At 32.4% G+C, this 23,389-nt stretch overlaps 1 long non-coding RNA gene across 1 annotated transcript; it reads right to left on the bottom strand.

Moving 5' to 3' along the window:
- Positions 1–15,919: 15,919 nt before the first annotated feature.
- On the bottom strand, positions 15,920–21,452 carry LOC148781533 (uncharacterized). The gene is made up of 3 exons (XR_016057635.1): positions 21,233–21,452; positions 16,829–17,119; positions 15,920–16,372 (listed from the first exon to the last, which is right to left on the bottom strand). It is a non-coding gene; the product is annotated as an uncharacterized LOC148781533 (long non-coding RNA).
- Between the last annotated feature and the right edge of the window lie 1,937 nt (positions 21,453–23,389).

Genomic DNA, 23,389 nt, shown 5'->3' with positions numbered 1-23,389 from the left:
GCGGTTTGTATAGATCTGAGGCTCTAAACAATCAAAGTAAAGCGCACCTTCAAATAGTATCGAGAAATGAGGTTTCAATACTGGAAATCTTTGTGATAGATTTAAAATATATTTTTATATTTAATTATAAAATTTGAAGTTTTAATAACAGTGTAGATTGAACAGATCTTTGAAATCTTGAAAATTGACGGTCCAAAAATGCGTTACAAGATGCACTATTTTCAAAACTTGAAATCCATTTTTTTCTCTTGTCCACGTATCTTAATGTCGAGATGATCAACTTGAGAGTATTTGGGCATCAAAACAACCTCATCTAGTGAAATTTTTGAGGTGGGCTCTAAGTTGATTGTTTAGAGCCTTGGCTCTCAATAAACTTTTTCCTTTAAATAAAGGTTTTTATGTTTTAAAAAGTAAGGCGCACCTCAAAAAACCACTAAGAAAAGTGTTTTGATTTTTGAAAATTCTCAAATTGATATTATCGACCTTAAGATATATGGATATCACACAAAAAAAAAGATTTCAAGTCATAAAAATGATGTAACTTGTAATAATTTATCTTGACCTTCTATTTTCAAGATTTCCAAGTGTTTGTAGGACTTATATAATCTGCACTATTTTTTAAATTTTAAATTTTATAATTAGGGTTGAAAGTCGATTTTCAGGTCATCACAAAGTTTTCTACACAAACTACATCTTGGGGCAAAGTTCAGAGGTGCACTTTACTCGTATAGTATAAGGCTTGAATAGGATAAGATGGGCACCTAAATGTGTTCCGCTAACCTAATATTCCATTCATATCATTAACCTGAAAATAAGGTAGAATTTCAGAAATGAAAGCGAATGAATCAAATAGAAGCACCGTATCAAATTAAAGAGAACACAGTTATGAGGTATAAAATAATAGAAATAGTTTATATAAGGGTGAGGCCATAAATAATCAAATTAAAGACAGCTCAAAATTCACTAGAGAGATTGTTTCGATGCCAAAAAATCCTTAAGTCGATCATCTCAATCTCAATATGTTTGGACATAAGAAAAAATAGATTTTGAGAATTGGAAATAGTGCGCCTTGTAATGCATTTTTTGGGCCGTACATTTTAAGATTTTCAAGTAGATCTACTCGATCTATACTATTTTTAAATATTATAATTATAGATGAAAATAATTTTCAGGTCATCACAAAGATTTTCAGTACTAAAAAATATATCTTTCAACACTATTTGAAGGCGTGCCTTACTTTGATTGTTTAGGGCCTCAGTCTTATACAAACCGCGCCCCTAAAATATTTGTCCCTTTTACCTAATTTTTCATTCATATTATTTTCTTTCTTTTTTATTTGACCATTATTTCATTAATGAAATTATCCATAAGATAAAAGAGAATTGCTAATAGTAGGCCATCCTATTCCCACAGACAATTTCACATCGTATGAAGTACATTTTTTTTTTTTTTCCTCTTTATTTCGAAAAAGATAACAAACTTGTATGCAGTGAAACCACCTCGTATGATATGCAAATTGACTTGAACTTACTCCATATTTTTCCCTAAATGTGCCATTCAATTAGGTCTCCAATCATATCACTGAAAAAGAAAAATAAAAGAAAGTGTTAATGAAATAAGGTTTTGGAAAAATAAACTCATATTGTTTAATCAACTATAAGAGAAGGGGGACTTCTATACACTAGAAGAGAACCAGCTTGCATGGTCAAAGATTGTTGATAAACCATGTATGGCACGCAAGGAATTGCATCTTGTCCTTATTTGGGAAATTTACCAAATTATTCCTCACATTTGAACTATTTAACATCTTATTCTTTTTTATTTATCTTATTACAAATTGCCCATCATTCTTTAATTTTAAATCGCTTGACAAATGACACATCAAAACGAGTTTTAAAATTTATCACACCTTAAGTGAAATAAAGACAGTTCAAGTGTATTTTGATAAATTTCATTTAACATAGGGCGTACACAAGTCGCATCGGACCTCACTAGGACCCAACCCAATATTAACATGGGGGACCAGACGTAGATCTAGAACCAACCCCATGTAATAAAAATATAATAGAATAAAATATAGAAAAGTATACAAAGAGACCATTTATTTTTTGCATAAAGACAACATAATCACTCTTGTCTTGATTTCAAATTGGCAATGGTAAGAGTGTCATTTAAAAGACTTTAAGTTTAAAAAAAAAAAAAAAATCTTCAACTTCGTGACTAAGCCAAATCATCCAATTTGACATCTATTGAGTAGGAATTCATACAATCTTGTAGTAAAAATAATGGGTCTCATTGTATACATTTTTATAAAATATATAATAGAAATCTGTAATTATGTATATGGGAAATTATCATAGTTATCCATTTTATTTTTTTGAACCAAACATAGTCCCTTAATTTTTATATTTTGTGCTCATTGGATTTCTATTATCACCAATTAGTCTCTTGTTTGATACTTGATGTATTGAACCGAATTTGTAATTTTTAATTTTACAAATGGGTTCGTGCACTTCAAAGAGTTTGAATAGTTTTTATAAAGCTCAGATGATGACGATGATACAGGACATTGAAACCATTGTTGTGAAGAAAAGGTTAAATTCGGTCATCTTGTCAAAAAAAATTATATCTTTGGAAAATGCGGAGCCCAAAACTCGCAAAAAAAAAATTAAAAGTCTTGTGGGTTATGGTCCTATGCACCACCACCATTTAAATAGTAATTCAATTTAACGGACATTGTCCCATAAATTGAAGGACTATTCAAGAACTGCGCATTAAAAGTGGCCTTCAAGGATTGATACAGGCAATTGGTGATAGGGTTGTAAACGATTGGGAGGGATTTGGGTCGATCCTAACTAGGGCCCAACCCGACTAAGTGTATGTTACTCCTGGGTTGGAGTCTAAGTCCAAGTGATTTGGACCTGGACCTGACTTCTCAGGTTGCATCTAGTATGAATCTAGAAGTAGAATAATAAAAAAATTGGTTATTTATATAATATAAAGTTTATATACATATTTTAAAAGGGTACAGTTGGCATATGAATGCATCCGTAGCTGTAGAGGTTAGATGGACCTTCAAATTTTGTCATGGTATATAATTTTGATGTAAAATGTTGTTAGGATTATCTCAAAATCTATTTTTATATCTAATTATAAAATTTTAAATTTCAAAAATGGTTAAAATCAAGTAGATCTATAAGCATATGAAAATCTTGAAAATGGATGGTGAAGAAAATATGTTGTAAAATGCACTATTTTTTAAACTTAAAATCTTTTTATTTTTCATGGTCATAGATCTCGATGTCGAGATGATCAATCAAGGGGTTTTTCAACATTAAAACTACCTTTTCCATCAGATTTTTGAGGTGCATCCGTAGTTCTACATTATAAGGTTGCATCTTTATATAAACTTTTTCCATTTTAAAATATCCTATATATACCGAGTAACTCTGGTTAGATTGTACTTGATTCATAGGGCATAAGCTCCGGACCAAACCTAGTTCTGGTCAAGGTCAAATAGATCCTTCCCCAACTCGTCGGGTCCATTTTATGAGGCTAGACTTGGATCTAATCGGGCCAACCAGTGGGTCCACGGGTCGAACCGACCCGTTTCCCACCCCTCCAGGGTGAACATGGAAGTATTTATTTTGTCCGCCACGTTTGGCCATAGAAGCATGCACCTATTCATTATGATTAAGTGTGGGTGTTCATTTTTCTTTATTTAATAACAAGAGTACATAATTTTATTAATCTCAATCAAAGGTTACAGCTCTTCAAATAAACAAAGAATCAGAAACTTATAAATACAAAATAGAAGCCCAAGCTTAGCTAATCCATCTGCCATATCATTAGCCATGTTTCAAGGAGACCTCTGGCACGATCCATAACCTGTAATCACATGGATCGCAATTTCCATGGTGGCGTCACTTCCTTTTACAGCAAGTAATTATATTTTTGGGAGTCAACTTCGATCTTTAAAAAACCCCACCAAATTTGTCCACTATCAATTGAAGTCTTTGTACAAGTGTCGTCAATTCAACGTGATTTGTTGAGACACATCAACATGGACGAACAAAGCAAAAGATCACACTTTAATGAAGAGCTCCTCCAATACCGATCAATCCTGGATTCCCTAAAAGCTACCATCAAAGTTTAATTGAAAACAACTAGCCATTAGAGACACCCACCTTCCTTTCAGCCTTATGTTAACCACATTCAGATTAATGAGATAATGCATATTCAAAGGGATCTCTAACTTAGAAGTTCCTCTACCTTCCTTAAGTGATTTCAAACCATATCCAAACTTTATGCATGATCTTGCTCTTAATAACCTCCAAACTATTTGTTTGCCTCCTATTAGAATCTTGGATAAAATTCTTCATGCTATATGGATGTATTTATCGATCTCGAAAATGGGGAAAGATATTGTTGAAACTGATATGAGGTGTAATTTTTTTAACCTCCTACATTTAGGGGTCCGCAACTGTAAGCCAAGAAGCTTACGGTCTTCACCTCCTAAGGGAACTTTTAAGTTGAATTTTGATGGTAGCACCTTAGGGAATCTGGGCTCAGCGGGTTTTGGAGGTGTTGTGAGGGATTGGGAAGGCAAAATTATGTTCACTTATGCAGGTCTTTCAGGGGACAAATCTGCAAATTATGCTGAGTTCATTGCTCTTCTTCAGGGTCTTAAGCTCTTCGGTGGGAAACACATTGGGACAATTTGTATTGGGGAAGGGGACTCTTTAAATGTTATCAACTGGTGTAAGAGGGAGAAGAAGGTTCTTTGGGAATTGCGTTCCTTCTTGCTTCAAGTTTTTTCTATCTTTCCATTTCTTTTTCCTTTGCTCATGTGTATCGGGAGGCCAATGTTTTGATAGATACTCTATCGAAGAATGGCACATCCCTAACCAACTTAGTGGTTTCTGATGTTGTATTTCCATAATTTCCGTATACTCTATCGAAGAATGGCACATCCCTAACCAACTTAGCGGTTTCTGATGTTGTATTTCCATAATTTCCCTGTAACCCATTTGAACTTTTAATAAGATCTTTGAACTTCTCCAAAAATAAAAATAAAAAAAAATAACCTCAAAGTCTGGGATACTTCCCTCAAAAGTCATCATATTCCTTTCCAGCTATAAATTCCCATAAAATGGCCCCTCGGTACATCTCACTAAGATATACACACACTCCAAATTTCAAGTAATTTGGATTTGTAAAAAAAAAAATTAAAATTGAAATAATACCGGACAACTGTGACCATGCGATGAAATTTGGATGGTGATGAAGATAGACAAAATTACTGCTCATTTTCGCCTATAGGCATTGGGAACAGTTTTCCCATGTAACTCAGCTCCCTCTTTATTATTGTTCTTTGCTCCCTCTTTATTATTGTTCTTACCGTGTAAGAATTTATTTAATGCATAGATCATAATAGCAATTGAATGCTTCTATAACTTGATTGACTAATTCTTCCAATATGTTTGCTTTTTTAGTGTATTGCACATAGTCAGTCATTTTTAAACATTGTATCTTAACCATTGCTGGTTTAATCTCTCTGAAATATTAGAAATCAAATGCTAATAACTTGATATTCTACATTGTATGGAAGAATGAGATATCTACCTCTATCAGTGAAAAACATTAAATATTTGGGCTTGATTAATTAGATTAAGTGTTGATAATCACATACCATAATGCAACACAAAAAAAAATGTCCATTAGACAAATGAAAGGTCGCTGCTTAGGGCCACGGTAATTGGTAAAATTATGTTTCGCTTCAAAGATATAATCTCTGGTTTAATGATTCTATATTTCAAAGATATACATTAAGATATTCAATATTGAAATTTGTCCATGCACCAAAAGCTCAACAAAGTAGGACCAACTATATAAGGCAAACCAAAAATTTGTATAACTCTCAAAAACACAAAAATGGGAAAAATATCCCCCTAAAATGGGTCAAATTGTGCTTCCATTGTCAAAGAATCCGTGGAATATTACATCATTGTTAACCATAAATTTCTCATTATAAGAAATTTAATAATATCATTACCCCATACATGAATCATATATTAGTGATTTTTTAGTTTTAATGAACTGTATAAGAAAATTTTTCAAGGAAGATTTTCTGCAGTGACAATAGAGAAAAGGTGGAACCTACCTAAAATGATATAGAGTGGATGGATCAGGTGGTCCTATTAATTACACTGATAAATCGACATGAATAGGAGTTAAGTGATTATAGTATGCTTTTTTACTTATTTGAAGTTTTAAACCAAAATAATCAAAACTAGGATGAAATAATAGTCTAATGCTGGGAACATTGGACTGGTCTATTAGCTATAATCAACTATGGGACATCCTATGCTTCCAATATCTGATTACGCTATCAAGGGAAACTAATAGCCCAAAAAACCACAAAAATAAAAAATAAAAAATAAAAAAATGTGGTCCAATGAGTGCAAAATTGGAGAATAAAAGTAAATCACAAAAGTCACGATCTCTGTGTAACATTGCATAAAAGATGGTCCATTTTGTAATACCAAAAATGTTTTCTAGACCGTATATAAATCTTCGCTATTTTGTTTTTCAAAATTTCCGATGGTAGAAAGAAACAATTCAAACATAAACAAAAAAAGCCCAAAGACATCAAATGAAAGAATGGAATAGTTTACTATGTTTACCGTATCAATAAGGGGGGGCAAAACAAACACCAAACAAAACCCCAAAGCCATCAAATAAAAGAACGGAATAGTATACTATTTCTACCGTATCAATAAGGGGGACAAAAAATACATAATTCTAGGAAAGGTTTTTATACTTCCTCTACTAGATGTATGTTATATACTTCCTCCCATCCAGCCGTTCAATTTGGATTAAGTGAGTTTTTATACTTCTTCTTCTAGAAGTATGTTATATATTTCCTCCCATCCAGCCGTTCAATTTGGATGAAATGAGCTACTGACCGATGCCCCAGGGTATTTTAGTTTTAGTTGTAGCATCATTGCAATGCCTCAAAGTATTTTAGTTTTAGTTGTACCATCATTGCAATGGAGCACTTGAAAGCAATATTAAAAAAATATCTTCAATAAATTACAATAACCAAAATATCCCGAAAGAATTTTGGTCATCTTTTTTATTGAGAATATTTTTTTATACTTTTTAGAAGTGCGATTTAAGAGATTTGAGAGAGGAGTGAAAGTTCAAATTTAATATCAAAATATTTTGTAGAAAAAAATTAAAATTAAAATTAAAATTAAAATTGTGTAGAGGTGTGACATTGTGATTGGGGTCAGCTCAACTGTCCATTCAAAATAAATAGTAGAATAGGGAGGGGAAGTATAGAAAGCATGCCCCAAAAACAAACCCCATCAATAATTATCTTATATGAAAAATGAACATTAAGTATATTTCTCAAAATCAAGATCACATCAATAACAATTATATTTCATATTCAATGAGGCTATTTACTTTTGATACAAGGTAGTCACAATTCCTTACAACTATTTGATGAGAAATTGATAGCTTGAATGCATCACAAAGTTTGAGAAACTTCGTTTGAAATTTGAGCTTAGTAAGTGGAATAATTGCAGCCACCCAATTTCACATCCAATGGTCAAGATTAATGTGACCAATTGTATCAAAGGTAAATGATCTAATTTTATACTTTCCCTTAAATTTTTAGATATAAAAATATGAAGGAGAAGAAAAAAATTTACAATGACGCCTTATAACTTTATTATGACCAAATATATCCCCAGAAATAAAACGCCATTCCCTATATATTCTTGAAATAAACTCGCTACTATATTTTCTCCACTAATGGCTTTTGTGTAAATACCCACCCAAACTTATGAAGATCCACACCTACATGTACCTTCATAAATTTCACAACTACCTTTGAAATCCAATGTACAAAGTGGAAATGAAAATACCAAGAGTTGGGTAAATATGTGGGAATTTGACACCTTTATCCTATATGAATCTCTCTTAGCAACCAACCAAAATTTACTAAAATGAGACATATTTCATGCACCCCATCAACCATGCCGACGGTCATGGGAGGAGGGTGTATACAGAGGGTGTGTACATGACTCTGAATCATGGGAGGAGGTATGGGTATGTGCCCCTTTAAAAAAGATTGTAGATTCTAATTTAAGGTCTGGTTTCTATAAGGTTGCCACCTCAAACAATCCAATTAAGGCACACCTCTAGATTTTATCATGTACTTTTGGCGTAAAACATTTTTAGGATTATTTGAAAATATATTTTCATATCTAATTATAAAGTTTAAACTCCAAAAGCGGTTAAAATCAAGTAGATCAATAGACATATAAAAATCTTGAAAATGGGTGGTCTAGATAATATGTTCTAAGTTGCACTATTTTTGAGATTCAAAATATTTTTCTTATTTATATTCATATATATCAATGGCAAGATCGAGATGATCAATTAGAACGTTTTTCAACATTAAAACAACTTTTTCAGATGGATTTTTGAGGTGCATCTGTAATTCTACATTTTAAGGTTGCAACCTTATATAAACTTTTTCCTCTAATTTATTCCAAATAGCGCAGTCCCTCCTCTAACATTCTTCATCTCCGACATCCCGCAAATCAAACCATGATGACGTATATTAACATGAGTACATTAATGTTTGTATAGAGCTGAGGCTCTCAATAGTCAAATTAGAGCCTACCTCAAATATTGTATTGATGCCCAAATATCTTCAAATTGATTATCTCGACATCAAGATGCATGGACATGAGAAAAAAAAATGGATTTTATATTTTGGAAATAATGCATCTTGTAGCGCATTTTGGTCCATCACTTTTTCAAGATTTTCATGTTTTCATAAATCTGCTAGATCTACACTATTGTTTAAGCTTTAAATGTTTTAATTGAAGATAAAAAATATATTTTAAGGATATCACAAAGATTTACATTATTAAAAAATAATTTCTCAAAACTATTTGATAGTGCGCTTTACTTTGATTGTTTAGGGCCTCGGCTCTATAGCACCCTTTACAATTTCATCGCCACTTAGCTGAAGGTCAGCAGCAACGATAACGTTTTTGCAAACTAAACGAAATAAAAGGTTAAAGCTATGAAAGCAATTTAAAGTTTATATAAGCTTTTAATACTATAACTGTAAGGCTTAATAGAAAAAGCCTAATGATTTCCTACTCCCAGGAGTACACTATCTATTTACTCACTCAGGTACAAGGCATGCTAGAAATACCTTTTAGATCTCAAATCTTGCAGATGTAATCTCTACAACCTATAAACTAATCTTTATAATTTTTTATTTTCAAAATAAACTCTCTATGTACTAAAAAAAACAAGGGAAAAGTTTATATAAGGTTGCAACCTTAAAATGTAGTATTACAAAAAATCCATCAGAAAATGTTGCTTTAATGTTGAAAAAAACTCTAATTGATCATCTCGACATCGAGATGTATGAATATTAAAAAAAAAAAAAAAAAATATTTTGAATCCTTGAAATAGTGCATCTTGCAATACTTTATCTAGACCATCCATTTTCAATATTTTCATATGTTTATAGATCTACTTGCTTTTAACCTTTTATAATTAGATATGAAAAATAGATTTTGAGATAATCCTAAGAATTGTTTTAACCAAAATTATATGTTATGATAAAATTTGGAGGTGCGCCTTAATTGGATTGTTTAAGTTGCAACCTTATAGAAACCGCACCCAAAAAATAATGCATCGAGATTGAATAGAGACCGTCCAATTTTGAAGAGCTAGATCTAAGTTCAGAAAACTCAAATTTCAATTTTTTTTCTTTTTAAAGTTGTCATCTAGTATTTCTTATGTAGTTCCCACAAATTTGACTAAAATAACCTTTCTAAATCCGTGTTTCGCATGAGGGAGTAGAAGCATAGTATGCTACAATGGGAGCTAATAGAAAAATATAGTTTTAAGGCTTGAAAACCCTCAAATGACTATTTGACCTCGAGATATGAAAAGAGGAAAGGATTTTAGCTATTAAAGTTTGTGAATCTTGCCTCTATACCATTTTTTAAAATTTAAATGTCGAAATTAAGAGGGAAATAACTTTTCAGACCATCTAACGGAGAAGGGACGAAGAAAATATTTTTACCCTAATTCGGGTAGAAATTACAATCACCAGAAAAAATCCCCTTTAAACTGGCCCAAGTACCCTTGAAACTAAATGGCTCATATATTAGCGCAAGTTTAATAAATTTTACCGAAGGCAGTGATTTAAAATTCGTGTTTGGTTACCGAGAATAAGCCCAACTTATTCGGATTTGCTTAGTTTGGTTGGGGAATCAGGTGATCCAGATCAGCCGAATTGCTTGGTTCCCAATATTATACCTTTTTACTATTGGGCAAGTATTCTATGCTTCTCCTAGAACATAAAAGTTGTATACTTCCCCTTATCCAACCGTTCATTCTTAATGGAGGGCTAAGATTGTCCCAATCACAATGTCACGTCTTTACACTATTTTATTTTTAAGTTCTTTCCTATAAACTATTTTGTCACATCCAATCCTCTATTAAACTCGCACTAGAGAAAAATATAACAAAAATATTTTCAAATTAATTTCCAAAAAGCTAATCCCTTGATAGGAAATGAGCCTAGGACGTAGCATTACAAATCGTCAATCGCTAACGAATTAAGCCTGGGCTCTTTTTCCTAAAGGCTAATTCACTTGACCAGTCAGTTAGGAAACAGTTGTATAAAGAGAAAGGACACCCAATCAAAGCACCTTTTGTATGAATGATCACTAATTTTGAAAGAACAACTCACTCATCCCATATCTTTTTGCCAGAGGGAGTTAATATACAGTTTGGTCCCGATAGAGCATTTTGTAGACATCAAAAAATTGTCCATTTTGATCTAGGTAAAACTCAAACTAAAAAGTATTTTTAAGACCTCAAATTGTGGGGATGTGACACCTTGAACCTAAAGACCAACCTAAAAACAAATAATCAAAATTTTAGAACTCAAAGTCTAATTTCTTTTAAAAAAAATAGTTATCGAATGATTCCTATGTGGATCCTATAATTCAAGAAAACCAAATTTCAAAATATCTCTTTTGTCTGAGGGAGTTAATGTAGGGTATGCTCCTACATGAAATATGCTCATTTGGCAAAAGAACAATATCCTAGAATATAGTGGCCCTATTTCAATTTCTCTTTGAATCCGATTAAACTTTAATAAAATGATACATATTTTTTGAACCCCACCTTCAAGACACCACGACCTCTTTTACTCGCAAATTGAACCCCAGGTCTCTCATTTTTACGAAATCATCTCATCAGGTATTCACAATTAAGAAATGTTAAACTATCGGGAATGTATAAAAATGAAACAATTTATTTTTAATACAAGGTGGTCACAATTCTTTACAACTATTTGATGTGCAATTTGATAGCCTAGATGTGTCATAAAGTTTGAGAAAATTTCTTTTTGAAGTTTTAGCATGTTCAATGGAATAATTGCAGCCACCCAACTTCACATCCAATGATCAATATTGTTTTGACCACCTTATATCAAAAGTAAATGGTCTCATTTTATACTTTCCCTAAACTATCTCACCTCCCTAAACTATCTCACCTGACACGATGACCAGTGATCTAGACCCATAGGCACTCCTATCCCATCCTCAAAAAGGAAATGTATCCACTTAAAAACAAATAAAAATAGATAACAATCTCCAATTCATATGTGAGATAAATGAAAGGGAAAGCTTTCTATGCTTCCCCCACAACATAAAACTTATGTACTTTGCCTTATCCAACAGTCTATTTAGAACGGAGGGCTAAGATTGTCCCAATCATAATATCACATCCCTAAACCATTTTATTTTTAATTTTTTTCTATAAACAACTTTCACACCAAATTTTGTACGTCCAATCCTCTATTAAACTCGCACTAGCGAAAAATATAAAAAAAAAATATTTCTAATAATATAAAATGACCAAATTACCTTTGAAAGTTCCAAGGGGTATTTTGATCATTATATTTTATCGAAAAAATATTTTGAATATTGTTTGTAGGTGCAACCCAATGAGAAGATGGCACGTATCAAATTTTATATTCATAAAACTTGTATAAAAAAAACTAAAAATAAATTACTTTGAGACGTTGGATCTAAGATCAAACGATGAGTGACTCTCCTGATCAAAATTGGACGGCTGGATGGTAGGGGAAGCATAAATCTTCTATGTTGTAGAGGAAGTATAGAAACCATTCGCATAATAGTTCCCTTCCCTCTGTTTTTATAAACAGTGGAAAACCAACGTCCCTCATTTTGTACAAACTACCAAATTATCCTTAACTCATTGATCTTACTCTTAACAATGAACACACACTGATACACAGGCACATGACAACAACCATTTCATTTGAATTTTAAAACTAATGTAGAAGTCACGCCATTAACAAATACCTACAGATCATCATCTGGAAAATCTATGGCCGATAATTTGATAAAATTGCATTCACCTTCAAATATGCAATGCAGCATCATGATTGATTTTCATGGTTCTCCACAGGTTTTTTGAACCTGTTACTAAACATCGCATCTTCGAGAACTAAATCGAAGAGGGCCCGTTTGAATACCATGTTCAAAAAAGGCCGTGGAAACCACGAAAACATCATATCTACAATCTTCTGAACTTTCGAGAGAAAATTTTTTGAACTTGGATTAAAAGAATGAGAAGAGGAGGAGAGATGTAATTGGTAACATGGGGAGGGTGCATGGAAGCCCATTTATACAGGCTTAGGGGTGGAAATAACTAACCCCATTCTCAGGTCCATTTATATAGGTTTTGCAAAGTGTTCCCAAACTAGCATCACAATTTTTAAGGAGGGACGTCCATTTGGAATGGTTTCTTTTTTCAATTATGGTGATTAACACATATTTGAAGGCCTTGATTACCTTAGCCAGTGTATCAAACTAGTAAAGCACTGTATTACACAAGAAAAATTTTATATAAGGTGTCAATCTTGCACTGTACAAGTGAGGCGTGCCTCAAAAATTCACTAAAAAAGAGCATTATTAGAAAATTGTCAAATTGATTTTCTCGACTTCAAGATATATGGATGTGGAAAAAAAAAAAAAAAGATTTCATGTCCCAAAACTAATTTACCATATAACAAGTTATCTAGACTGTATATTTTGAAGATGTTCAAGTGTTTATAAATCTACATGTCTAAACTACATTTGAAATTTAAAATTTTTTTATTAGGGGTGAAAATAGAATTTCAGGTCATATTTTCAATAGCAAAACTACATCTTTTGGTAAAATTTAGAGGTGTGCCTTACTTCTATATTATAAGGTGGGCAACTTAACTAACCCTCATTTACAAAAAAATACCATATATATATATATATAGAGGGTGCGGTTTGTATAGAGCCGAGGCCCTAAACAATCAAATTAGAGCCTACCTTCAAATAGTGCTGAGAAATGTGATTTCAATACTTGAAATCTTTTTCATAGTGTTAAAATATATTTTCATCTTTATTCATAAATTTTAAAGGTTAAAAAATAGTGTATATCGATAGATCTATGAAAACTTGAAAATCTTGAAAATTGTGGTCTAAAAATGCATTATAAAATAAACTATTTCCAAATCTTGAAATCTATTTCTTTTCCTCATGTCCATGCATCTTAATGTTGATATGATCTATTTGATGATATTTGGGCTTCAAAACAACATCTTCTATTGAAATTTTGATGTAGGCTCTAATTTGATTGTTTAGAGCCTCGGCTCTATATAAACTTTCCCCATATATATATATATGGAAAAGTTTATATAAAATATTGTTTTAATGTTGAAAAACCCTCTAATCGATTATCTCGACATCGAGATGTATGAACATGAAAAAAGAAGTTTTTTAGTCTCGAAAATAGTGCATCTTAGAATACACTATCTAGACCATCCATTTTCAAGATTTTCATATATTCATAGATCTACTTGATTTTAACCATTTTTGGAATTTAAAATTTTCTAATTAGGTATGAAAATAGATTTCAAGATAATACTAAGTATTTTTTAGAACAAAATTACATGCTATAATAAAATTTTAAGGTGCGCCTTAATTGGATTGTTTAAGGTTGCAACTTTATAGAAACCGCACCTATATATATATATATATATATATATATATATATGAAAAAGTATTAAAAATGCCTATAGGCAAAAATGAATAGTGTTTCGCCTTGCCACGAACTTGCTATGTCCTTAAAATTGATTTTTAACCCTAATTATGAATTGTAAAGTTCAAAACATGGTGTAGATCTAGCAGATCTATAAAAGTATAAAAATTTAGAAAATGGACGGTCTAGATAATGTGTTATACAAGATATAGAATTTTTAAAACTCCAATTTTTTTTTTTAAAACCATAAATCAGACGATAAATTGTAGGCCTTTTCGATGTGAGGCCACATTCGTCTACATTTTTCAATCCTTATTCGAGAAGGGAAATCCAAGATGAATGAAATTCACCCATGGCATAGTGTTTTTGCCTGTAATGATTATGAAACAAACCCTTGTTTGTTCCAATCTTTAAGAAGCAAAAGTCAAGTAGGAAGTCAGTCGGATTTTTGAGAAAAAATGTTTGAGTCTTTGGTTATAGTAAAAACTCCGCATTAAAAGTGACATTTTGAAATTCATGTATGATGGAGGCCATCGGTAATAGGGGTTATAAATGGGTTGGGAGGGATCTGTGTCGACCCTGACCCTGAACTTGACCCCGATCCAACTTAATTAGGTCTAAGTCAGATCTGGATTAGAGATAATTTATCGGGTCTAGTTTAAGTCTGGAAATAAAAGAATATAAAATTTTATCTTTTTACATTTTAGATTAAGTAATGATATTACGTAAACCTCACACATACGGGTTGTATAAGACCACACTCTTATGCTGCCAGATGTGCATCCAAAAATCTCCACAAAAGATGGGGATGCCAGGACTAAAAAAAATAAACAGGTTGAAATGGTCAAAAGTTAAAAACAATGGTTTAAAAACTGGATCGGTGACCCATATCGGGCTTCCAAAAAACCGATCCGGATCGGCTATCCAGATCGGGAATCGAGTGAATCGGTCAGAATAAAGCTTAAAAAAAATCCGAAAAAATTATTAAAATTCATTATAAATATTGTTTTTTAGGAATTCAATAAGAAATGAGGGTACTCCATGAAGAATTTTCATGTTTTTGAATGAATATGCGAATATTGATATGTTCTTTCCCTGCATGAACCGCCATTCAGCATTTAATTTACATCACACAAAAGGATAAACATATAATTATCATGGAATAAGTATATCAACCTACATGGACTGCAATAAAGCATAAAATTAGTAACATATGATCTAAAAATAAAATGATAGACGACGTTATTGTTCTTCTTGGTCACGCTGGTGCCATTGATTGAATTCGTTTAACAATTCATTGATTCGATCTAAAAACGAATCATCGATATTAGCAGGCGTCTAACTATTCCCAAATCCCTGAGTGTTAGTGTTTTGTTGTATTCCCAATCTAAAATCCTCGAAGATTGTCCATCCTTCATGCTCACCTGCACTGTCGTGCTCATCCTTACACCGTTGCTGTTGGGACTTGATATGTGAATAATATGGCTGGGATAGGGTGGCCTCGGAATCATTTTCTCTTTGAATAATATGGATTAAAAAAAAAAAAAAACAAATTTCCAAAAAAATCGATCATGGATTAAAATAAAAAAAATCAAAAATTTTCAAAAAATTCTATCATGGATTACAAAAAAAAATTCAATCATGGATTAAAAAAAAAAAATCACAAATTTTCAAAAAATTCTATCATGGATTACAAAAAAAAATTCGATCATGGATTAAAAAAAAAAAATCACAAATTTTCAAAAAATTCAATCATGGATTACAAAAAATTCGATCATGGATTACATAAAATTCGATCATGGATTACATAAAATTCGATCATGGATTACAAAAAAAAACAAAAAAAAAAAAACAAAAAATTCAATCGTGGATTACAAAAAAAGAAAAAAACAATTCGATCATGGATTACAAAAAATTCAATCATGGATTACAAAAAACTCTATCATGGGTTACAAAAAAAGCAAAAAACAAAAAATTCGATCATGGATTCCGTACAGTGAATCGGCAAGTCACTGTACAGAATCGTCCGGTTCTCTCTAAAACCGGACGATTCCCATTTTTTTTGCTGATTCGATCCGTTCATGGCGTTTCCCGAGTCGAACCGGACGACTCGGCGTTTTTTTAAACACTGGTTAAAAATAAGGAAAAGGATCTCCACCCCTCCCCCAGTCTACCAGTTGCCTCTTCCTGCACCCCATATGTGTGGTCATAACTGCGAGTAAATCCTTCATCAGTCCGTAACCAAGAAAAACCTCTGCTCATTGAATCCTCTCTCTAAAATTCATTCTATATTATGCTACAAATCAGATTGGGCGAGCAAACATGTATTGTAGCAAAATATATATTGGTTCTTGCATAATCTAGAGGGGTGTTAGGGACCTTATATAGATTGGGCAAACATGTATTGTAGCAAAAATGTCAGCACCTTATGGAAAACTCTATGTAAAATTCATCTTCAAAAATATTGTATCTCTCGATTGACAACCTAAACATAGGTCGATTTCAAATAGAAGAAAAGCTTGTTGGGCTGCCAGAATTTGCAGGGCTTTATTAGAACAAATTCAACCGAGACTTGAAAGAGTCATTGCGGCAAAGTTTAGGAGCAGAATCGGAGCCCTACTCAATTAACTAATAAATCAAGCTCACACCCTAATCACATGGGACTCACCTTTGGCCATCATATTTGATCGGAATGCAGCCATAATTGGCTAGTAAAACTGATGTCTCCCCTTTCCTGGCCACCCTTGCCGGAAGTCTTATTGCTTGAAGCTACCTAAAGAAAGGCCAACAGCGTCTCGAAGCTTGATTGTCAATAGTTATGTATGGCTTCTTAAATTGTAGAACAGAGCCTATGCTCTTAGTTCTTTAATTTGTAATCCACTTGAGAGAAAAACTTCATCAGGGAAGAAGGCGTGTTTCTATCCATTGAAGAGTGTGTGATTGCATTCCTATCATGCACCTGTAAAATTTTGATCAAGAGAGACTCTCACCGTTTGATCTTAGATCCGACGCCTTAAAGTATTTTATTTTTAGTTTTTTTATAAAAATTGAATAAATATTAAATTTGATAAATGTCATATTCTCATTGGAGCCCACCTATAAAAATTATTAAAAATAATTTTTCGATAAAATATAATGACCAAAATACCCCTTGAAACTTTTAGGGGTATTTTGGTCATTTTATTTTATTTAAAATATTTTTTTATATTTTTTTGCTAGTGCGAGTTTAATACAGGATTGGACGTACAAAATTTGGGGCAAAATAGTTTATAGAAAAAAAAAAAAAATGTAGAGACGTGACATTGTGAATGGGTCAATCTTAACCCTGCATTCAGAATATACTGCTGGATAAAGGGAAGTATATAGGTTCTATGCTCTAGAGGAAGTATAGAAAGCTTACTTTTTTTTTTTTTTCTTTTTGGGTTGAACTTCGACTATTTTTCACTTTTTACTTGTGAGTTGGAATCTCATTCTTTCCTCGAGATAGGGATGTACATCTAACTGCACAAAAGTGAAGCGCTATGCAGCCCGTATGAGTGAGGGGCTCGTAAGATCATAATTCTTTTATAATATAGAGTTTATTTTTATTTTTATAAATCTTGTACTCATAGAAACTCATATTAAATAGGTCAAATCATTGTTGTAATTTAATAAAACAGTGATAAAGAGGTATTTTTACTTATTTTTTATGCCGAGGGTGTATACAGGAATGTGAATCCTAGGAGGTATGAATCTTTTTCCCTTTAAAAAGAGTATAAATTATAATGCAGTCAAAAATAGTGCAGTCCCTCTAGTATACTTCCATCACCGTTGTCCAGCAATTTAAACTATGATGACGTTCTTTAACACGGATATTCAGAATATTCCTTTTTACAAGCATTTAAGGTTTGTTACATATAATCTCTATAAAAGTCCATTTTTGAGATGGATTTTTCGACTCAATTTTAGTTACATATAATCTCTAACATGGAGGTCATGAGTATGAAAAAAAAATAGATTTTATAAATAAAAAATAAAAAAATTTGGACCGTTAGTTTCTACTATTTTTAGATGGACCATATATTTGCATCGTTCTTTATGTTGGATGTTTTATACCTTGGGGAATACAGACGCAGAAATACATCCCCCGATGCATGAAACAATTTTCATATATTTTTTTATTAATTAAAGAAAATAAAATAGTTAAAGCTGTCAAAAACAATTAAAGGTGTATGTCAGTCCTCACCTGTTTACTAAGAGGCCATAGAAAAAGCCAAAAGATTTCCTACTCATGCAGGAATACACTATCCATTTACTCCCTTGGGCATACCACAAGCTAGGAATACCTTCTAGATTTCAAAATTTGAGGAGGTATCTCTACAACCCATAAACTAATCTTAATAAAAAAATTCCAGAATAAACTTTATACATACTAGAAGAAAATAAATCCTCAAGATTGAATACTGACCGTCCAATTTTTGAAGAGCTAGATCAAAGTGCCCAAAACTCAAAATTCAACTTTTTTTTCTTTTTAAAAGAATCATGTAATAGTTCTTATGTGGTCCCAAAAATTAAGCAAAAATAATATTTCTAAATTGGTGTTTCGCGCGAGGGAGTAAACGAATAGTGTGCATCGTGTACATACTAAAAAAAATGTTGTTTTAAATGCTTTGATACGCTCAAATGACTATTTTGACATCCATATATGAAAACACAAAAAGATTTTAACTATTAAAAACTGCGCATCTTTCCTTTATACCATTTTGAAAACTTCAAATCTCGTACTGAGGAGGGAAAATAAATTTGCCATCATGCTTTAAAGGTTTACAAGATGAGGAAACTAGAGTTGGGCCATCTAATGGAAAAAGCAAAAAAAAGAAAAATCTTTTATCCCTAATTAGGGTAGACAATACATCACCTGACAAGGCCCTCCAAACTGGCCCCAAATATAATTGTCACAGGAAACATAAAAGCCATGACATGGCAAGTATGAATATTTTTATTTACTTACAAAATGAAAATGACATGGACTACATACAAATTTAACACCATGTTTAGAATCCAACCCATATTTATTCTGTCAAATAAAAAAATTTAAGGGAAAATAAATGATCTTACATTAGCGCCTTGGAACCTTTGGGCAGATGGAATCCATATTCCTCGAAATTTAAGGTGAATAAATAGGATTGTATAAAATGAGACCATTTCTTTTTATATAAGGAGGTCACAATTACTTATAACCATCCGATGTAAAATGTGATAGCTTGGGTGTGTCACAAAATCCGAAAAAATATCCTTCAAAGTTTGAGCTTGGTCAACCCTAACTCGCAAAGCTGCCACTCATTACTGCTCCATCTGCTCACTGCACATAGCCTTCGTTTGAACCAAAAGACTTGCATAGATAGCCTTAGTTTGAACCAAAAGACTTTCCTGGCGCTTAAGTCATATCAAATAGTCAAAATTAGTTGTAACCACTTTGTACCGAAGATAGATGGTCTCATTGTATATTTTTTCTAATCATTCTGTTTGCCCAAGTTTAATGGCTTTTGCATTGGGCAGTGACTTCAAGTTCGCATTTGGATACCGAGAATCGGCAAACTCCGATGGATTTGCTTGGATTTATTGGGGAATCCAATGATCCGGAAGGGCCGAATTGCTTGTTTCCCACCTAATATATATATATATATATATATATTTTTTTTTCTATTTTTGATTTTTTTTAATATTTATTCTTTTAGTATGATTTGCCGATCTGGATCAACGATTCTCTGATCCAAACTGGATTTCCAGTTCATTTGACCGGTTAGTTGGAAACACCGGTATAAAGAAATCAAACACCCATCACTGCACCCTTTGTATGAAACGAGCCCTAATTTTTAAGGACAACTCACGCTTAGCGTCTATAAAATTTCAGACCTCCTTTGAATAAAAGCATCAAAAGTGGAAAATGGAGTTAATTTTTTTTAAAAAATAATCATCTTATTTTAGAGCATGATGTACAAGTAAAAAGATATTCCGCTTCTATAGGAGCATATTTTTCATTTGATCTTAGGTAAAACTCTAACTAAGAGTATTTTTAGAAGGGAAAAGTTTATTAAGAACCTACCTCAAAATTTTAACTAGAAGAGGTTGTTTTGATACCTAAATATCACCAAATTAATCATCTCGACATCAATCTGATAGATCTATACTATTTTAGAAGCTTTAAATTTTATAACTAAAGATGAAAATATAATTTAAGGCTATCACAAAACTTTTCAGTATTGAGACCATATTTCTCGACACTATTTGAAAGTGGGCTCAAATACGATTGTTTAGAGCCTCAAGTCTATACAAACCGCACCTATTTAGGATAGGGATGTTACCTCTTGAACCTAAAGATCAACCTCAAATAAAAGAAAAATTCAAAATTTTGGAGGGTGGAATCTAAGTGTTGCATAACTCAAAGTCTAATTTCTTTAAAAAAGTAATTATCTAATGATTCTTATGAAGATCCCAAAATTTCAAATAGGAACTTTTAAAAATATTTCTTTTGCCCAAGGGAGGTAATGGATAGTGTGCTCCTACATCAGTATGCCTTACACGCTCATTTGGTAAAACAATAATATCCTCACATCCCATCCTCAAAAAGGAAATGTATCTACTAGAAAACAAACACAAAAATAGGTAGCAGTCTCTCAATCATATTCAAGATAAATAAAAACAAATAAAACTACCCTCCCCTCCCTTTGAACAGTGGAAAACCAGCGTCTCTCATTTGGTTCAAACTACCAATTATCTTTAATAAATTACCCTTAACTCATTGATCTTAACACACTGAATTTTAAAACATTTCATTTCACAACCATTTCACACACTGATTTTTAAAACATTGATCTCTTAACACACACTCATTGATCTTAGCACATGGACAGGACCACAACCATTCAATTTGAATTTTAAAACAATTTGGAAGTCTCGCCATTCTCAAATACCTACTGATCATCATCTAGAAAATCCACTTTGGCCGGCATTCCGAAAAAATTGTATTCACCTTCAAATATGCAACGCAGAGTCATGATTGTTTCCATGTTTCTCCACAGATTTCTTGAACCTGTTACTCAACATTGCATCTCCGATAGCTAACTCGAAGAGGGCCCGTCTGAATACCATGTTCAAGAAAGCCTGTGGAAAGCATGAAAACATCAAATCTTCAGCTGGCTAAAAGAATGAGAAGAGAACCATGTTCAAGAAAGCCTGCGGAAGGCATGAAAACATCAAGTCTTCAGCTGGTTAAAAGAATGAGAAGCGGAGGAGAGATGTAATTGGTGATATGGGGAGGGTGCATGGAGGCCCTTTTATACACGTTTTGTGATGGAAATAACTAACCCTCTATCAGAACATGACCCGGGCTTCTCAACCATTCTACCCTACTTGGCAGTTTTGTAAACTGTCCTCAAACTAACATCACAATCTTTAGGGAGGGACGTCCATTTGGAGTGGTTTCCTTTTTCAGTTATTGTGATTAGCACATGTTTGAGGGGCTTGTTTACTTTAATCAATGTATCAAACTATTAAATCACTACATTACATAGGAAATTGTTTTATATAAGGCGTCAATCTTGCAATGCGTGTGCAAGGCGCACCTCAAAAAGACACTAAAAAAGAGCGTTTTGATGCTCGACAATTTTCAAATTGATCTTCTCCACCTCAAGATATATGGATGTGAAAAAAAATAAAAAATTCCAAGCTTTAAAATAAATCTACTCGATCTGCACTATTTTTGAAATTTTAAATTTTATAATGAGGGGTGAAAATAGATTTACAAATCATTGAAAAGTTTTCTACATCAAAATTACATCTTTGGGCAAAATGTAGAGGTGTGCCTTACTTCTATAACATAAGTTCGGCACCTTACATAAACGTCACTTACAAAAGAATATTAAGGGTGTAGTTTGTATAAGGTGTCAACTTTAAACAAACAAAGTAGGGCCCATATCTAAATCTGGCTAAAGGATACAGATCTAGTGCCTAAAACCCTTATGATGCCCATAAAATCTATTTTTAACCTTTATTATAAAATAAAAAGTATATAAAGAGACCATTTAGTTTTAGCACCCGAAGTTCACAAATGGGGTAGTTGTGATCATGTCAATGATTAGATTCGATGCTAAAAATAATTTTCTCAAACTTCGTGGCACACCCCAAGTCATCCAATTTGACATCTGATGGCTATGAATAAATGTGACCTCTTTGTAAGAAGGATAAATGGTCTCATAGTATACAATTCATTATGAAATTTGGAGTTCAAAATATAGTGTAGATCGAATGATTTATAAACACATAAAAATTTAGAAAATAGATGGTTTAGATAATGTATCACACAATTACAGAATTTTCAGGACTAGAAATATTTTTTCATTATTATTATTATTATTCTTATTTTCTTTTCATACATCTTAAGGTTGACACAATGTGATGCATCTTATGGGTGAGAAGACTAATTGTAGGGCTTTTAGATGTGAGAATAATCTTTTCGGTTAGGATTTTGATGTGTTCCGTACTCCTATAATATAAGGTTGAAAACTATAAAACTTTTTCATTTTGTAAAGGGGTACAACAGATGTAGGTCCAAAATGTTTTCCCACTAGCCTAAGTTTCCATTCATATTATTATCCCAAAAGTATGGTAGAAGTTCAAAAATGAAAGTGAATGTATTAAGTAAAAGCACCATATCAAATTGGGGTCGTAGAGGTATTGTCCTAGTTACCACGTTGTGGTTTTCATTCCCACCACTAACATCATCCCACTAATACCTTCAAAAAGCTAACTCATAATTTATTTGAAAAATTGGGTAGGGGCCTCTTTTCCCTACTTAATTACCCAAAAAGAAAAAAAAAAGGCATTATATCAAACTAAAGAGGATGTGGTTTGTATAAGGTTGCAACCTTAAATAATCCAATTAAGGTGCACCGCCAAATTTTATCATAAAATGTAATTTTGGTATAAACAATTCTTAAGATTATTTGAAAATCTATTTTCATAACTAATTATAAAATTGTAAACTCCAGAAATGGTCAAAATCAAACAGATCTATAAATATATGAAAATCTTGAAAATGGACAGTCTAGATAATGTGTTCTAAGATGCACTATTTATAGGACTCAAAATCTGTTCTTTTCATACTCATCCATCTCGATGTTTAGATGATCAATTAGAGGGTTTTTCGACATTAAACCAGCCTTTTCCGGTGGATTTTTGAGGTGCATCT

Source organism: Amborella trichopoda, chromosome 6 (assembly GCF_054954075.1).
Source record: "Amborella trichopoda isolate Santa Cruz 75 chromosome 6, AtrichopodaSantaCruz75HAP2 v2.0, whole genome shotgun sequence".
NCBI classification, from domain to species: Eukaryota; Viridiplantae; Streptophyta; class Magnoliopsida; order Amborellales; family Amborellaceae; genus Amborella; species Amborella trichopoda.
Note: the sequence above shows the minus strand (reverse complement) of the source record. Positions and strands in the feature narration are given on the sequence as shown.